Source organism: Hyperolius riggenbachi, chromosome 9, assembly GCF_040937935.1.
Source record: "Hyperolius riggenbachi isolate aHypRig1 chromosome 9, aHypRig1.pri, whole genome shotgun sequence".
Classification (NCBI taxonomy): Eukaryota; Metazoa; Chordata; class Amphibia; order Anura; family Hyperoliidae; genus Hyperolius; species Hyperolius riggenbachi.
In genome coordinates this window covers 50,859,983-50,875,515 of record NC_090654.1, presented here as the reverse complement: position 1 = coordinate 50,875,515, position 15,533 = coordinate 50,859,983, and the positions used below count along the sequence as shown (strand labels likewise).

Genomic DNA, 15,533 nt, shown 5'->3' with positions numbered 1-15,533 from the left:
TAATTTGCATATATTCAGCAGTGATGCACTGGGAGACATCTCAAGCTCACTCCAACCTAAATTATCGCAAATTCTTTCTGTTTTAAGAAAGCAAACTTTTGTTTTCCATAGTATTTTAGTAAGGGGGCTTTTAGAACTATTGTAGCCCCTTAGACACGCCAATGAGTTCTGGTTCACCATGAGCTTGCTGGATAGTCTGTACCTCTGGGTGTTTCAAGCCCTACTTCATAGAGCCAAATCAATTTCTACCATGCATTGAGGAGCAGCAACCAGTCTGAAACAGTCGCTTCTCGGCCTTTTGGCTAAGATTAAGTGTAGTATCTTTTCTTGAAATTTTTGGGGGGACCTGGAGGGATGGCACTGTGGCAGGGTGTCCTTCCTGGTCGTAATTCCCAGGAGTTGATTGAATGGATCTATACCATGGTCGAGGCTGAATGGCTGAGGGCTTTGCTTAGGCGTACTGCCCCTGGAAGTGGCGCTCCAGGTGCACCTGAAAAAACCTGAGATGTGGCAGATCTCAGGCGGAAGTAGGGTGCTTTGGTCTGTACTGCCCATATGCATCGCCAACTAACGCAGCTCCCCGGCCTTTTGGCTAGGGAAGAGTGCGGAATTTTTATCACTCCGGCCGCAAGGTCGGGGCCAGCTTGCTGGCACCGGGGACTTCGGTTCCCACCCGGCTCCCTCTCGGGGGAGCCACCCGGACCATGTGGGATGCCACATGGCCAGGCCCTTTGGGTAACCACTGGGCACAGTAGGGGTCCTCCTCGGAGGACTCCAGGATCCTTCAACCCCTCGGGTGTTGGAGGATGCCACCCCCTGAGCCGATGGCAAAGGGGGAAGGTTCCCTTCGGGGAACAACCGGAAGGGCCCTGCTGTATTGTGGGGCCCGTGGCTACTCGTGCACGTTTTGTGGGGGTGCTTTAGGGCACTCACGCTTTTTCCGTGCACGGGGCTAATAGCCTTGCTGACCGGGACTCCTGTTGCATGCAACAGGAGCCAAGACAAGCTAAAAAAAAAAAAAAAAAACAGTCTGAAACAGTCTGTATGCATGTTGGATTATTATGGCTCTGTAGTACCAATTACAAGCTGGCACAGTATTGCATTACAGCGGATCTGGAGGTATGTTTAGCGTCTAAGGGCAAAAATGGATAATTTGCATATATTCAGCAGTGTTGCACAAGGAGACATCTCGGAGCTTACTCCAATCTGAATTATCGTAAATTCTTTCTGTTTTAAGAAAGCAAACTTTTGTTTTCCATGGAAATTACAAGTGACCTTTAAATACATGGAAAAGTCATGAGAGAGGATTGATACACACCCAACCTAAATGACTTCTGGGTCACAAAAATAAGAATTTTTATATCAGGATACTGATGGCTGACACTGGACACCACTGCTACTGCTTCTACCATAACACAAATAAAAAATACATCATTTGTAGCTTGTCCTGTTATTCTATGTCAGGCTGAATGGGTTAGGGAAACTGATGGTGGCAATAGAGGGTATGTGAAGCGAGAAAGTAGAAATGAAAATTGTTCCTGGGTAGAAAGGTCAGCGAGTCACAACAGAGGAACTCCCCTCAACTGAAAATATTTGTTTCCTTTCGCTGTTTTCTCTTGCTGCTGAAAGGTCAACTTTTTCCACACTGCCATTTCTCTATGACACCAGACGGATCCCTGGGAAGTTTCTTGTGATGTCATCGGTTAGTGATGCTGCTGCCGCCCACCTCTACCAGCTCAACAGTGACAGCCTTGCCCCCACTGATGCCGATGTGTGTAATCCATAAACACGATCCAGTTATGCAATTCTGTATTAATCTCTGCTGTGAAATGTATTTATGTCCTTTATGCAATAAAAGTGTATCTGAAACTGATGAAATAAGCAAACTAATAATCCTAAATAGGAATTTCCTGGAGTCCAATCTACTTATTTTGGTTTTAAGGGTTGAAATGATAGGTGTGAATATTTAACTGTGTCACACACATCTTACTGTAAATGCAGCTCTTATGGCTGAAATACGGAGGATCGACCCCAGCCGCGTCCCCGCCCGTCCGCGCGCGGATCGATTACCGCTTGCCCCCGCCGGCGCTTCCTTATCAGCGCTCGTTTCCCTGCCATTGTCCGCAGGCGGGAATCGAGCGGGCGCGGGTCAAGCGGCTTGATCGGGCCAGCTGAATATTATCAGCTGGCCGGATCAGCTGGTCTATACACGGTACAGAAACGTACCGTGTATCCCCAGCATTAACCACTTAATCTCAACTGGATGTATATATACTTAGACTTGTAAAATGAAAACAAAGTGACAGAATATAAAATAAAAAAAACATATATTGTTACCTTAGGAACTTGGATTTTTAAATATGTATGCCATGAGGGTATATTACTATTATTTTTGCAAATAAGGTCTTGTAATCATCAATTGTGTACAATGAGAAAGCAAAAAACAAAAAAACTGAAGAAAAGGCACCTTTACTTCCAAGTATAATATTGGCACCATACATTGTACTAAGAACATAATCTAAATGCTGTAATATCCAGGCTGGATAAGCAAATACAATTTGTTGGTTTAACTTAAAGTTAGTATTTTTTATTGTAAAGCTATAATGGATGTAAATGGAGAAATCGTGTATTTTTTCACTTTAAAATACATAGAAAATAAGGTAATTACTAAACAAAATTATCACACACTAAAAGCCTAGCTTGTCCTGAAAAAAATACAACAAAAAAAACAATGTATAGATAATTTAGGTGTGATAAGTAGTAATAAAGTTATTGGCGAATGAATGGGAGCACCGCTGATATGTTAAAATTGCTCCGTCCTGAAATGGTTAAAGCAAACTTGCAGTGAAAAAAAAATAGATACATACCTCAGTAGTGTGAAGCCTCTGGATGATGCGTTGGAAAGGAACATTGAAAATGTTTTAAGTAGGATTGGTGCTGTAGGTTAATGTTTATCTCATCATGCTACTGTACTTGTCTGTACTGGTCTCCTCTTTCTCCTGGCAGCCACTCGCTCTATGCTGCCATCAACATTAAGAGCTGGAGGATGACCGCTACAGTGTGCAGCTGCAGGGAGAAAGCGGAGATCCAACATAGCATGGAAAAGGAAAGCGCTCCCTGTGCTACTCTGCAAGGTGGGAGGGAGGAGAAGTGGACCCCCATAGTCCCGGGCAGCCCCCATGGTTGCAGAAGTCATTGTTATGGCACTGGCACAGCGCTGTCACCCCAACCATCAAGCAAAGGTCAACACTGACAAGGGGTGTACATACCTTTTGAATTGAGAATTTAGAGTTGGTACACCAACTGTTTATAGGGACCCCGAGCAGTAACCAAAATAAAAACTTTCACGGTACTTTTCTGTTAGCCGGGTGCAACCGCTAGGTGGCGCTAATTACTATTTCCCCTCCAGGCCACCATGCATAGTAGGGAAAGAAAGCGGTCGCTGAGGTGGCGTTAATCACTATTCCCCCTCCAGGCCGCCACGGATAGTAGGGAAAGATGTAACTCTGCTGCCAGCGATCGCTGGAGTTACATCTTTCCCTACTATCCATGGCGGCCTGGAGGGGGAATAGTAATTAACGCCACCTAGCGGTTACGCCCGGCTAACGCAAAAGTACCACTTTCACTTACCTGGGCTTCCTCCAGCCCACCTAGATCGAATCTGAAGGTAAAATTGTACTAATGGGCACATTTAGGCTAGGGATGACTTAAAGGGACCCCGAGCAGTAACTAAAATAAAAACTTTCACTTACCTGGGGCTTCCTACAGCCCACCGTAGGCTGCGAGGTCCCCCGCCGTCCTCCTGACTCTTCTGCGGGTCTCACTGGCCACTCCGTTGCCGGCGACACCCACAAGCAGGGTGTCGGGCCAAAACTTCCTAGCTTTGAATCCTTTGCGCCGCTGCGCATAATCGGGCCGGCCGCTCAGCATCATCACGGCGGCTGGCGTGACAGTACTGCACATGCGCGGTTCAGAGATCAAAAACCGTGCATGCGCGGTTCAGAAATCGAAAACCGCGCATGCGCAGTACTGTCACGTCAGCCGGCGCGATGACGCGAAGGATTCAAAACTAGGAAGTGTCGGCCCGACACCTGGCAACGGAGCCACCAGCGGGACCCACAGAAGAGTCAAGAAGACGGCAGGGGACCTCGCAGCCTACGGTGGGCTGGAGGAAGCCCCAGGTAAGTAAACGTTTTAATTTTGGTTACTGCTCGGGGTCCCTTTAAGTCATCCCTAGCCTAAAGGTGCCCATTAGTACAATTTTACCTTCAGTTTCGATCTTTCGGCGCAATTTGAACGATCAAAACGAATAAAGCAATTATCGATAACCAAACGATTGTAGAAGGTTTTACATCCCAATTCAATCATAAAATCCAACTTTCAAATCAATATTTTTTTCCTTTTACAATGGACCAAAGAATCGTTTCACATCCATTTGCGTTCCACACTCCGTAATTTTCTGTACAATTCGATCATAAAATTTACATTGAAAGATCGAGTCTGAAGGAAAAATCGTACCGTTAATGGGCACCTTTACACAGATGTCAGTGACTGAGCAACTGTTTCATCAGACTGGCATAGGTGTGGGGTTATTATTTGTTATTAACCTCTTAAGGACCACGGGCTTAAACCCCCCCTGAAGACCTGGCCATTTTTTACCAAATAGGCCACTGCAGCTTTAAGGCCCCGCAGCAGGGCCGGTACAGCTCAGCACATATCTGATTAACCCCCCCCCCCCCCCCCGCTTTTCTCCCCGCCAACAGAGCTTTCTGTTGGTGGGGTCTGATCACTCCCCCAATGTTTACTTATTTTTTTTTTCTGTTTATAAATATGCTTATTCTCATTTAATTTTCACCACCCTCCCCCCGTCAGCCTATCACAGCGGATTGCTCCCGTGTCCCCCAGGGGGACAGCCGTATCGTCTTAGATCGCAGCGATGTACACTGTTATTAGATGGCGTTTTCAAAGTCTAACAGTCTCGCTGCTGGGAAACTGATGGCGGAGCAGAGATGAGCACATATCGGCACGCGCGATCTCCTCTAAAACACACCCCCAGGACTGCCCGATCGGCGTTAGGCGGTCCTGGGGCTGCCGCCGCGTCCACGCCAATTGGTGTGGAGCGGTCCTTAACCACTTTACCCCCGCGCGTACGTATTTCTCCGTCCCTTTTTCCATTCTTTAACCCCCAGGGACGGAGAAATACGTACTTTCCGCGCTCCCGCCGCTGTCCGCGCTCCCGCTCGTAAACACGCCGCCCGACGCTAGTAAACACGCCGCCGCCCGCTCGCCCGGAGATCAATGAACGGGAAAATCCATTCCCGTTCGTTGGTCTCAGCCCCGCAATGATCCACTGCCGCTCGGCTGAGCAGCGCGACCATTGTGGGAAAAAAAAAAAGTTCTCAGCCTCTTTCTACTTCCTGCAAGCGTCCTTCCGGACGCTTGCAGGTCGCATAAACAAAAGGTTACTAGTAAAACTACATCCAAAGCATTTTTTACATAGAAATAAACTAGTTTAACACACAAAATTAACCCTTTACCTCCCACACTGCCCAATTTTTTTTTCTTATAATTTAAAAAAAAAAAATTACAATTAAAAAAAAAAAAACATAAATAGTTACCTTAGGGACTGAACTTTTTAAATATTTATGTCAAGAGGGTATAACACTGTTACTTTATAAACTATGGGCTTGTAATTAGGGATGGACGCAAAACTGAAAAAAAATGCACCTTTATTTCCAATTAAAATATTGGCGCCAAACATTGTGATAGGGACATAATTTAAATGGTTTTATAACTGGGACAAAAGGGCAAATACATTTCATGGGTTTTAATTACAGTAGCATGCATTATTTAAAAACTATAAAGGCCAAAAACTGAAAAACAATAATTTTTTTCCCACGTTTTTTCCTTTTTTCCCATTAAAACACATTTAGAATAAAATAATTCTTGGCATAATGTCCCACCTAAAGAAAGCCTAATTGGTGGTGAAAAAAACAAGATATAGTTCATTTCATTGCGATAAGTAATGATAAAGTTATAGACGAATGAATGGAAGGAGCGCTGAAAGGTGAAAATTGCTCTGGTGGTCAGGGGGTAAAACCCCTCAGTTGGGAAGTGGTTAACAGGTTAATCATGACTGTATGCGCTTTTGCCCCCACATTCCAAGTACTTGGTTTGGTTATAAAGTCATTGTAAAATCTCCGCCTGTCCTTTGTCCGGCACTGTGGAAGATGTCGTCACTATGGCAATCAATAATAATAACAACCTTTTAGGATGCGAGGCAGCCATACGTCCCGTGAATAGCGGATTCCCCAGAACGTATCGATCGGGGGCCGTGTTATATTGTTATGAGAACACAGCAGGAGGGTCAGGGGTCAGATTGGGAAAGAGTTACAATGCCTGATCGGCAACTATGAAATAAATAAAGTTTATCAGGCAGTCTCAGGGGTGCTGGTGGCAGAGATGGAGAGATGAAGACTGCCAAGAGGCCGACAACAGAAGGAAAGAAAGAAAAAAAAAACACATAAAAAAAACTGCCAGTTTTCTTATCATTTCTGGAACTGCTGCCTCGAGAGATAAAAACAGAGGGAGCGAACTGAGCGCATGGGATTCCTATCACAAGATAGATTTGCTGGGCGATTGTAAAACAATATAGAGCTACAGAGAATACTGCAATCCGAAACTAAACTGATGAGTTATGGCAGCGTGATAAAAGTAGCGTTAGAATATGTAGGGTGCCCTCTGAACCCCTCTGATGCAGAATGCCAGAAGCCGCCGAGGGGGTAAGGAATTCTAAAGCGACGCTTTAGAAAATGTATCTGATCGTGCAATTATCCATCAAACAAACAGGACAACTTGGTTTTTATTGCAGACCTGAACTCAGAACTTCCTCTCTGCTCTAAAAGATAAGCAACAGCATAATAACCTTTACAGAAAAAAAACATGTCTTTGTTACAGCTTACAGAACTCCTGCAATAAATCTGCAGTGTGTCTACTTCCTGCTCTCATGGAAGCAAACATAGGGTTAACATCCTGTGTTTACAAATTAGCTGCTCTGCCAGAAGATTCCTGGACTGACACATCTGAGAGATCAAGTTACAGCTTGATAAGTTACAGATGAGGGGGAATTAGACAGGCTAAACTCTCTAAATACATACAGGGTGCATTTATCTAGGTTTTCCTTCTGCCCTATGCAAGAATAAGTCCACTTTAAGGCCCAAATCTAAAGTACAAATGTTCTTCCAGCCCTGTATTGGAACTTGCAGAGCTTGTTTCTATTCTGAGTTACAGGGCTGGATTTACCATAAGTAGGCACATGTCTACAGGCACCTGATGGTGGAAAGGCAGCTCACTCCCCTCCCCGAGAGCCTCCCTCCTTCCTTCTTCTTAATACTGAGGTTCCTTTAGCTACCTAATGCTTGGAGGCACCTCTAGCTACTTAATATATAGGGTAACTCTGGCTACCAAATGCTAAGGAACTGTAGCTACCTATGTGAAGTGACAGCTGGGCCAGCCAGCATATTGCTTAGTGGTTTGGCGGGGTTGTATGTGCGTGGAGAGCGCAGTCTAGGGTGCCAGGACATCTGTGCCTCTAGGCTCCTGTGAGGTAAATCCATGCCTGTCTGAGTAGAAAAGCTTCCATTAGCCCGTATCAAATAAGTCTTTGTTAAAGTGTACCTGAGGTATCACAAAATTAAAACCGCAAATACTTACCTTAGAAAAGGGAAGCCTCTGGATCCTATAGAGGCTTCCCAAGCTGACCTCAGTCTCTGAGCATGGACCCCCAGAAGATTAACGATAAGGACTTGTCGGTAATCGTTTTTGGGCCGCACTCCTCTTCAGATCTGAGCGCAGCCGTACTGCTCCTGCTGAGCGGCTCCGTGCTGCTGCGCAGGCACAGCCAGGGATGGATTTCTGGATAGGCCACAAAGGCCTGGGCCTTGGGTGGCAGCATCCCAAGGAGGAACCTGGACATAAAAGAGGGGTCGCTACATATGCAAGAGGAGGCTGAAAATAGGGAGCATCGCATGAAATAGGGAAACTGATGCTCAAGGGAGCTGTTCGAGAAAGAGAGGGGCTGCTGTACATTGACATTGCATATGGAAGAGGGGGCTGCACATGGAAAGGGATGGGGCTGCTGCACAGAAAAGGTGAGCGACAACATACTTGGCCTAGGGGCACAAAGAGTATAAATCCAACCTTGGGCACGGTTGTGCTTGTGCCAGAAGAGGAGCGTGACCGCAGTGTTAAAGAGGAACTGTAACGACAAAACGTCCCCTGGGGGGTACTCACCTCGGGTGGGGGAAGCTTCCGGATCCTAATAAGGCTTCCCACGCCGTCCTCCGTCCCTCAGGGGTCTCGCTGCAGCCCTCCGTGCAGCGGTGACGTCAATATTTACCTTCCCGGCTCCTGCACAGGCGCTCTAACGGCTGTCGGCTCCGAAGTAGGCGGAAATACCCGATCGCCGTCGAGTCTGCTCTACTGCGCAGGCGCAAGTTTCCGGCGCCTGCGCAGTAGAGCGGACCCGACGGAGATCGGGTATTTCCGTCTATTTCCATGCCGAAAGCAGCCACAGCGCCTCCGCTGGAGCCAGCAAAGGTAAATATTGAAGTCACAGTCGGGCCTGTCGCCGGCTGTTTGGAGGGCTGCAGCGAGACCCCCGTGGGACAGAGGACGGCATGGGAAGCCTCATTAGGATCCGGAGGCTTCCCCCGCCTGAGGTGAGTACCCCCAGGGGAAGTTTTTCATGTTACAGAGTCTCTTTAAGAAGATCCTGGTGAGCAGCGGTGGGCCAGAGGACAACGTGGAGGATCGGCGCGGGACAGAAAAGATACAGGGGAAGCCTCGGGTAAGTGTCTGTTTTTGTTTATTGCAGGACTCCACGGAACCCCTTAAAGCAGGGGTCCCCAACCACCGGACCGCGGCCCACTGCCGGTCTGTTGGCAGTTTCCAGTTGGGCCGTAGCGGGTCTGTCCTCTCGCCCCTCCCCCCCGCAGCCGCCGCTCATGTTACCTTATGAGCGAGCGGCCGCTTCCAGATTCCCCCAGGCGCCTCTCTTCTTCATGCAACATCTCCGCTAACAGCGCGTCTTGCGGAGGAGGGAAGGAGGCGGGGCAGCGGTTGCCATGGTAGCGGCGTAGCATATCGCCGCTACAGGAAGCCGCTGCCCCGCCTCTTTCCCTCCTCCGCAAGACGCGCTGCTGGTATCGGAGATGAGGCATGAAGGAGAGCGGCGCCTGGGGGAATCCGGAAGCGGCCGCCCGCTCGCTCATAAGGTAACAGGAGCGGGGGCACCACCTACCCATACGAGGGCACTTTACTGGGCACTATACTAGCTTTAATGGGTACTATACTAGCCATGCTGGGCACTATACTAGCCATGCTGGGCACTATACTAGCTATACTGGGCAGTGGGCACTATACTAGCCATGCTGGGCACTATACTAGCCACGCTGGGCACTATACTAGCTATACTGGGCAGTGGGCACTATACTGGCCATGCTGGGCACTATACTAGCCACGCTGGGCGCTATACTGGGCAGTAGGCACTATACTAGCCACGCTGGGCACTATACTGGGCAGTGGGCACTATACTAGCCACGCTGGGCACTATACTAGCCACGCTGGGCACTATACTAGCCATGCTGGGCACTATACTAGCCACGCTGGGCGCTATACTGGGCAGTGGGCACTATACTAGCCATACTGGGCACTATACTAGCCATGCTGGGCACTATACTAGCCACGCTGGGTGCTATACTGGGCAGTGGGCACTATACTAGCCATGCTGGGCACTATACTAGCCATGCTGGGCACTATACTAGCCACGCTGGGTGCTATACTGGGCAGTGGGCACTATACTAGCCACGCTGGGCACTATACTAGCCACGCTGGGCACTATACTAGCCATACTGGGGTACTGTACTAGCCATGCTGGGCACTATACTAGCCATACTGGGGCACTATACTAGCCATGCTGGGCACTATACTAGCCATACTGGGGCACTATACTAGCCATACTGGGCACTTTACTAGCTGTACTGGGGCACTACCTACCCATACTGGGACTATACTAGCTATACTGGTCACTATACTAGCAACACTGGGGCACTATACTGGGGTAACTATACTAGCCATACTGGGGCAAGCTCACTCCAACCTGAATTATCGCAAATTCTTTCTGTTTTAGGAAAGCAAACTTTTGTTTTTCTTAACATCTTAGTAAGGGGGCTTTTAGGACCATTGTAGTCCCTTACACACTACAATGAGTTCTGGGTCGCCATGAGCTTGCTGGTTAGTCTGTGCCTCTCGGATTCACAAGCCCTACTCCATAGAGCCAAATTAATCCATGCCATGCACTGATGAGTATCAAACAATCCGAAACAGTCTGTATGCATGTTGGATTATTATGGCTCTGTACAAATTAACAAGCTGACACATCATTGCATTCCAGTGGTTCTGGAGGTGTGTTTAGCTTCTAAGGGTACAATGGTTAATTTGCATATATTCAGCAGTGTTGCTCTGGGAGACATCCCAAGCTCACTCCAACCTGAATTATCGCAAATTCTTTCTGTTTTAGGAAAGCAAACTTTTGTTTTTCTAAACTACCTATACTGGGGCAATGCAGCTGCACCCCAGAACCCCCCCCCCCCGTAACCCGCTGCGCACGACACAGTTCACTAGGTCGCGCACCCCACTCATCACCCCATACCTCTAAATACCCCCCCCCCCCCCCCCCCCCCTGCGGAGAAAAATTTGGTCAGAAGGCGGTCCCCGGGCCGGAAAAGGTTGGGGACTCCTGCCTTAAAGGACACCCTAACTGAGAGAGATATGGAGGTTTCCTTTTAAACAACACCAGTTGCTTGTCAGTCCTGATGATCTCTTTGACTGTAGTAGTGGCTGAATCACACCTGAAACAAGCATGCAGCTAATCCAGTCTGACTTCAGTCAGAGCACCTGATCTGCATGCTTGTTGAGGGGCTGTGGCTAAAAGTATTAGAGACACAGGATCAGCAGGAGATTCAGGCAACTGGTATTATTTTAAAAGGAAAAATCCAGATCCTGCTAAGTTTAGGTTCCCTTTAAATGACTTGGTCAGGTGCCCCTACATCAGCCACTTTCTGCAGCACAGACTTGCACAGCAGCAGCCTGATGTCTTCCGACAGCAGTGTCTGAGCCCCTCCTCCTCCATTCTGGACTGCATGGTGGTGCATAACCAGGCAGCAGAAACATCTCCCCACAGGTCTTGTTAATGTTTTCATCTGAGCTGATTCTGATGGGATATTTTTCAAAGAGAATTTTTAGCTGCAAAAGCCTCATTTGACACCAGTAAGGTAATGTTTGGATGACCGGTGTACGAATAATCAGGTGGTACATCTCAATCTATGCCTGGAGTTGGGTTAAAAAAAACCAGTACCCTCAACTTTCTGGTACACATGATGGATCATCTGTTGTGTCTCCAGTCTGTAACTCCGGCCCACCTGAGAAGAAGATGAAGAAGATGACATCTTCCATCTGCAATCTACTTTTTTCTTTTTTCCCCTCCCATAAGCACAAAAAGCCAACATAAAGCCCTTGTCATAGCATGCTCATCCTTTAATATTGCAGACATTTCCTCCTCTCACTCCCAGAAAAGGAGAAAGAGGTAAAATGCTTCAGATATTCATCTGAATAATAAAAAATGTGATATATTTTTCCCTCGCCTATCTCCCACTACCGTCATAAAAGATGAAAACCCAGCCGGAGCTTTGATCATCGCCAAGTGAAGACAATCCTTCATTCGGGAATGTCTTCTTTCCTCCTCCTCTTCCAGCACCAACTCTCCTCCGTCCTCTCACAGACCTGCCTCTCATTCCATTTCATGTTGGACTTTGATCTATTAATATTACTAGAACTCTTTTTTTCTCTTCTACCTTGTTTTAGGAGGTGGGGGCTTGTAATTTGAGACGTCACTTCATAAACAAAGGGAAGGGGGCTTTGATTGAATTTTTGTTGATAGGTGTAATTACCTCCTGCGATGTGGCAGATAGGAGGAACACAGGAAGAGCGTCGCGGACGTTTCCAAATTCCTCCACACGGATCCTGTGGCGTTAAAGACGGCTTAACCCAAACATTAAAATGGGAAGCTATGTCGTGTTTGCAGCGAATGCAGTTAATTTTAGTTACCGTTGAAAAATGTATCTGAAAGTCATTTTACTCGGTTGTACTCCTATATATTTGCGGAGTCTCCTAGTAGTACATAAGACCATGCCCTCGGCAACCCTGTAGAGTAGTCCTCAAGTCAAGGGCAGAAGTCCTCACACATTTTTTGGCACATCTCAAATTAATTGGTGGGACTGTATCAGGAAGGCCTCATTCACACAATAAAACGAAAACGTTTTGCATTTTTGTGCGCTGGTTTCCACCCCCCCCCCCTCCTGGCGCTCCCCTGCGCTGCGTTTTTCATAAAAACATGCGCTTTTCCAGAGCAGTTTTGTAATTCACTCCCTAATGCAAGTTAGGAAGTGAACTCTTTGACAATGTATTTATTCTAAAAAACACGAACGCAATCGCGCGTTAAAACGGTTTTGTGAGCGTTTAGTGCTCTTCCTATACTTTACATTATAGCAAAAACGCTCTAAAAATGGTGAAGGCACCGCTTTTCTGAACGCACAAACCGCACTGATATGAACTTTCTCCTAGAGATTCATTGCACAAGCGTTATGTGGGCAATTTTAAAAATCACCGGCGCTTGAAAAAAGGCCAAAAACTCCCCTAGTGTGAACAAGCCCGAAAGGCGTGGTTCATCAAGCAGAACACATTTTTCCATTTCTTTGTCCATCCTAAGCCCTGACATGGACATGACCCTCGAGGACAAGAGTCTAACACCTGTGCTGTAGAGCAACTGCTGCTCTAAGCCACACAGTCCACTTCCTGCACCTCAAAATATTCACCAACCCCCTGAGCTGCAAATAATTCCGAGTTCATGCAGAATTATGCAACCGTTGTATGCAAATGTGTGCAGCTTGAAAATGTTGATCCCAAGTCATAAAGTTTGCATAATTTTGCAGCAATAAGGTGAGGGAATCTTCCCTTTGGGGGCAATTGTAGGCATTACTCTCGGATGGTGGACACATTCGGGGAGGGGGGGGGGGGGAGATGGGCTGTCTGTGTTTTTCTGCTACAACCCAGCACTCTCCGGGAGTAGTTGCGAAGCTTACAGGCAACGAATGTGCTTGGGGCACTGCTAGTGCTGCTCCCCTTTCTTGGGGCATAAGAAGTCCTACTTATGGTGCCCCTGTTGAGATGCCAACTATATTGCGTGGGCCAGCTCCTGCAAGGTATAGCGGTATAGTTAGTTTAGGCCCTGCATATTCTGGCAAGCAGATGCCATTTGCCTTTACATTTGTCAACAGACATTACTGCAGCCATTATAAGTCATGGGCTGCTTGGATCGAGCACACACCCCTGTTGCATTGGCCATACACTTTATGATGGAATATGTAGACAAGGCAGCAGCATTGGTTCTGCAGGCCTTTTTGGTAAGGTAAGATGGGGTAGGACCAGGGTTCAAAATAGACGTCAGTAAGGCCCTTCAACACGCTCCAGGCCATAGGCACCTGTCTAGGTCTACCATACTGAGCTGGATCATCCACAAGGCAAACCTAGGCAGTTGCCTAGGGCCCGGAGAGAGTCTAGGGGCCTGAATAATGCTAGCCCCCACCAAATCTCACAAAAAAAAAGCCAGGTGACCATCTGTGGTGGGAAAAAGATGCTATCTTGCCTAGTGCCCCAAAATGGATTCAGATGAAAATGGAGCCCTAAGCAAGATAGCAGTTTTTGCTCACTGCTGATGATCGCCTGGCTTTTTTTTGCAAGATTAGGAGGGGGCTAGCGTCCACCAGGCCCCTAGACTCTCTCCAGGCCCTAGGCAACTGCCTAGCATTGCCTTGTGGATAATCTTGCTCTGGTAAGGCCCCATTTCACCTTCATCCATCTCTGCTCCCATATAGTTAACACAGACCATTCTAACCACTTTCCACCCTGTTTAAAGCTGAAGCAATTTCCTATTGGTTGTGCTGAGCTCCAGAAAAACGATTCCAGTCAAAGATGGACGAGAGTTATTGTCTAATCATGTACATTAATTTGCAGGAAGGAGACAGGTTCACCATAATTCAGATGTGCCAGCCTGTACACAGCAAGCCATTAGTGGAAGTGCAGACTCAGTCATGTGTTTAAAGAAGGAGAATAAGCAGTTTAATTGAATGAAGGGAAAGGCTGTGCTTCATGTGGTATTAAAAGCAGTTTTGCCCCGGAGCAAAGTGTCTCATGTCCTAAACAGTCTGAATGGATGTTCTGCCAGCTGGGAGACGTGACATAAATCTGCTGCTGTCTCTACAGAGGTTCACCAATGAGAGAGATCACTGAAGACTGAAGGCAGCCTTTATCTCAGAGCCCCATAATCCACAGCGTCTTCACTACTCTGCAGTACTAATAATCCACACCGTCCTCACTACTCTGCAGTCCAAATAATCCACACCGTCCTCACTACTCTGCAGTACTAATAATCCACAGCGTCCTCACTACTCTGCAGTGCTAATAATCCACACCGTCTTCACTACTCTGCAGTACTAACAATCCACACCGTCCTCACTACTCTGCAGTACTAATAACCCACACTGTCCTCACTACTCTGCAGTACTAATAATCCACACCGTCCTCACTACTCTGCAGTACTAACAATCCACACCGTCCTCACTACTCTGCAGTACTAATAATCCACACTGTCCTCACTACTCTGCAGTAATAATAATCCACACCGTCTTCACTACTCTGCAGTACTAATAATCCACACTGTCCTCACTACTCTGCAGTACTAATAATCCACACCGTCTTCACTACTCTGCAGTACTAACAATCCACACCGTCCTCACTACTCTGCAGTACTAATAATCCACAGCGTCCTCACTACTCTGCAGTGCTAATAATCCACACCGTCTTCACTACTCTGCAGTACTAACAATCCACACCGTCCTCACTACTCTGCAGTACTAATAATCCACACTGTCCTCACTACTCTGCAGTACTAATAATCCACAGCGTCTTTACTACTCTGCATTACTAATAATCCACACCGTCCTCACTACTCTGCAGTACTAATAATCCACACCGTCCTCACTACTCTGCAGTACTAATAATCCACACCGTCCTCACTACTCTGCAGTACTAATAATCCACACCGTCCTCACTACTCTGCAGTACTAATAATCCACAGCGTCTTCACTACTCTGCAGTAATAATAATCCACACCGTCTTCACTACTCTGCAGTACTAATAATCCACACCATCTCCACTACTCTGCAGTACTAATAATCCACACCTTCTGCACTACTCTGCAGTACTAATAATTCACACCACCTTCACTACTCTGCAGTACTAATAATCCACACCATCTTCACTGCTCTGCAGTACTAATAATCCACACTGATTACACTGCTCTGCACTACTAATAATCCACACTGATTACACTGCTCTGCAGTACTAATAATCCACAC

At 47.1% G+C, this 15,533-nt stretch overlaps 1 pseudogene; it reads left to right on the top strand.

Moving 5' to 3' along the window:
• Window positions 1–282: 282 nt before the first annotated feature.
• Window positions 283–414, top strand: LOC137533721 (U2 spliceosomal RNA; annotated as a pseudogene).
• The last annotated feature ends 15,119 nt before the right edge of the window (window positions 415–15,533 follow it).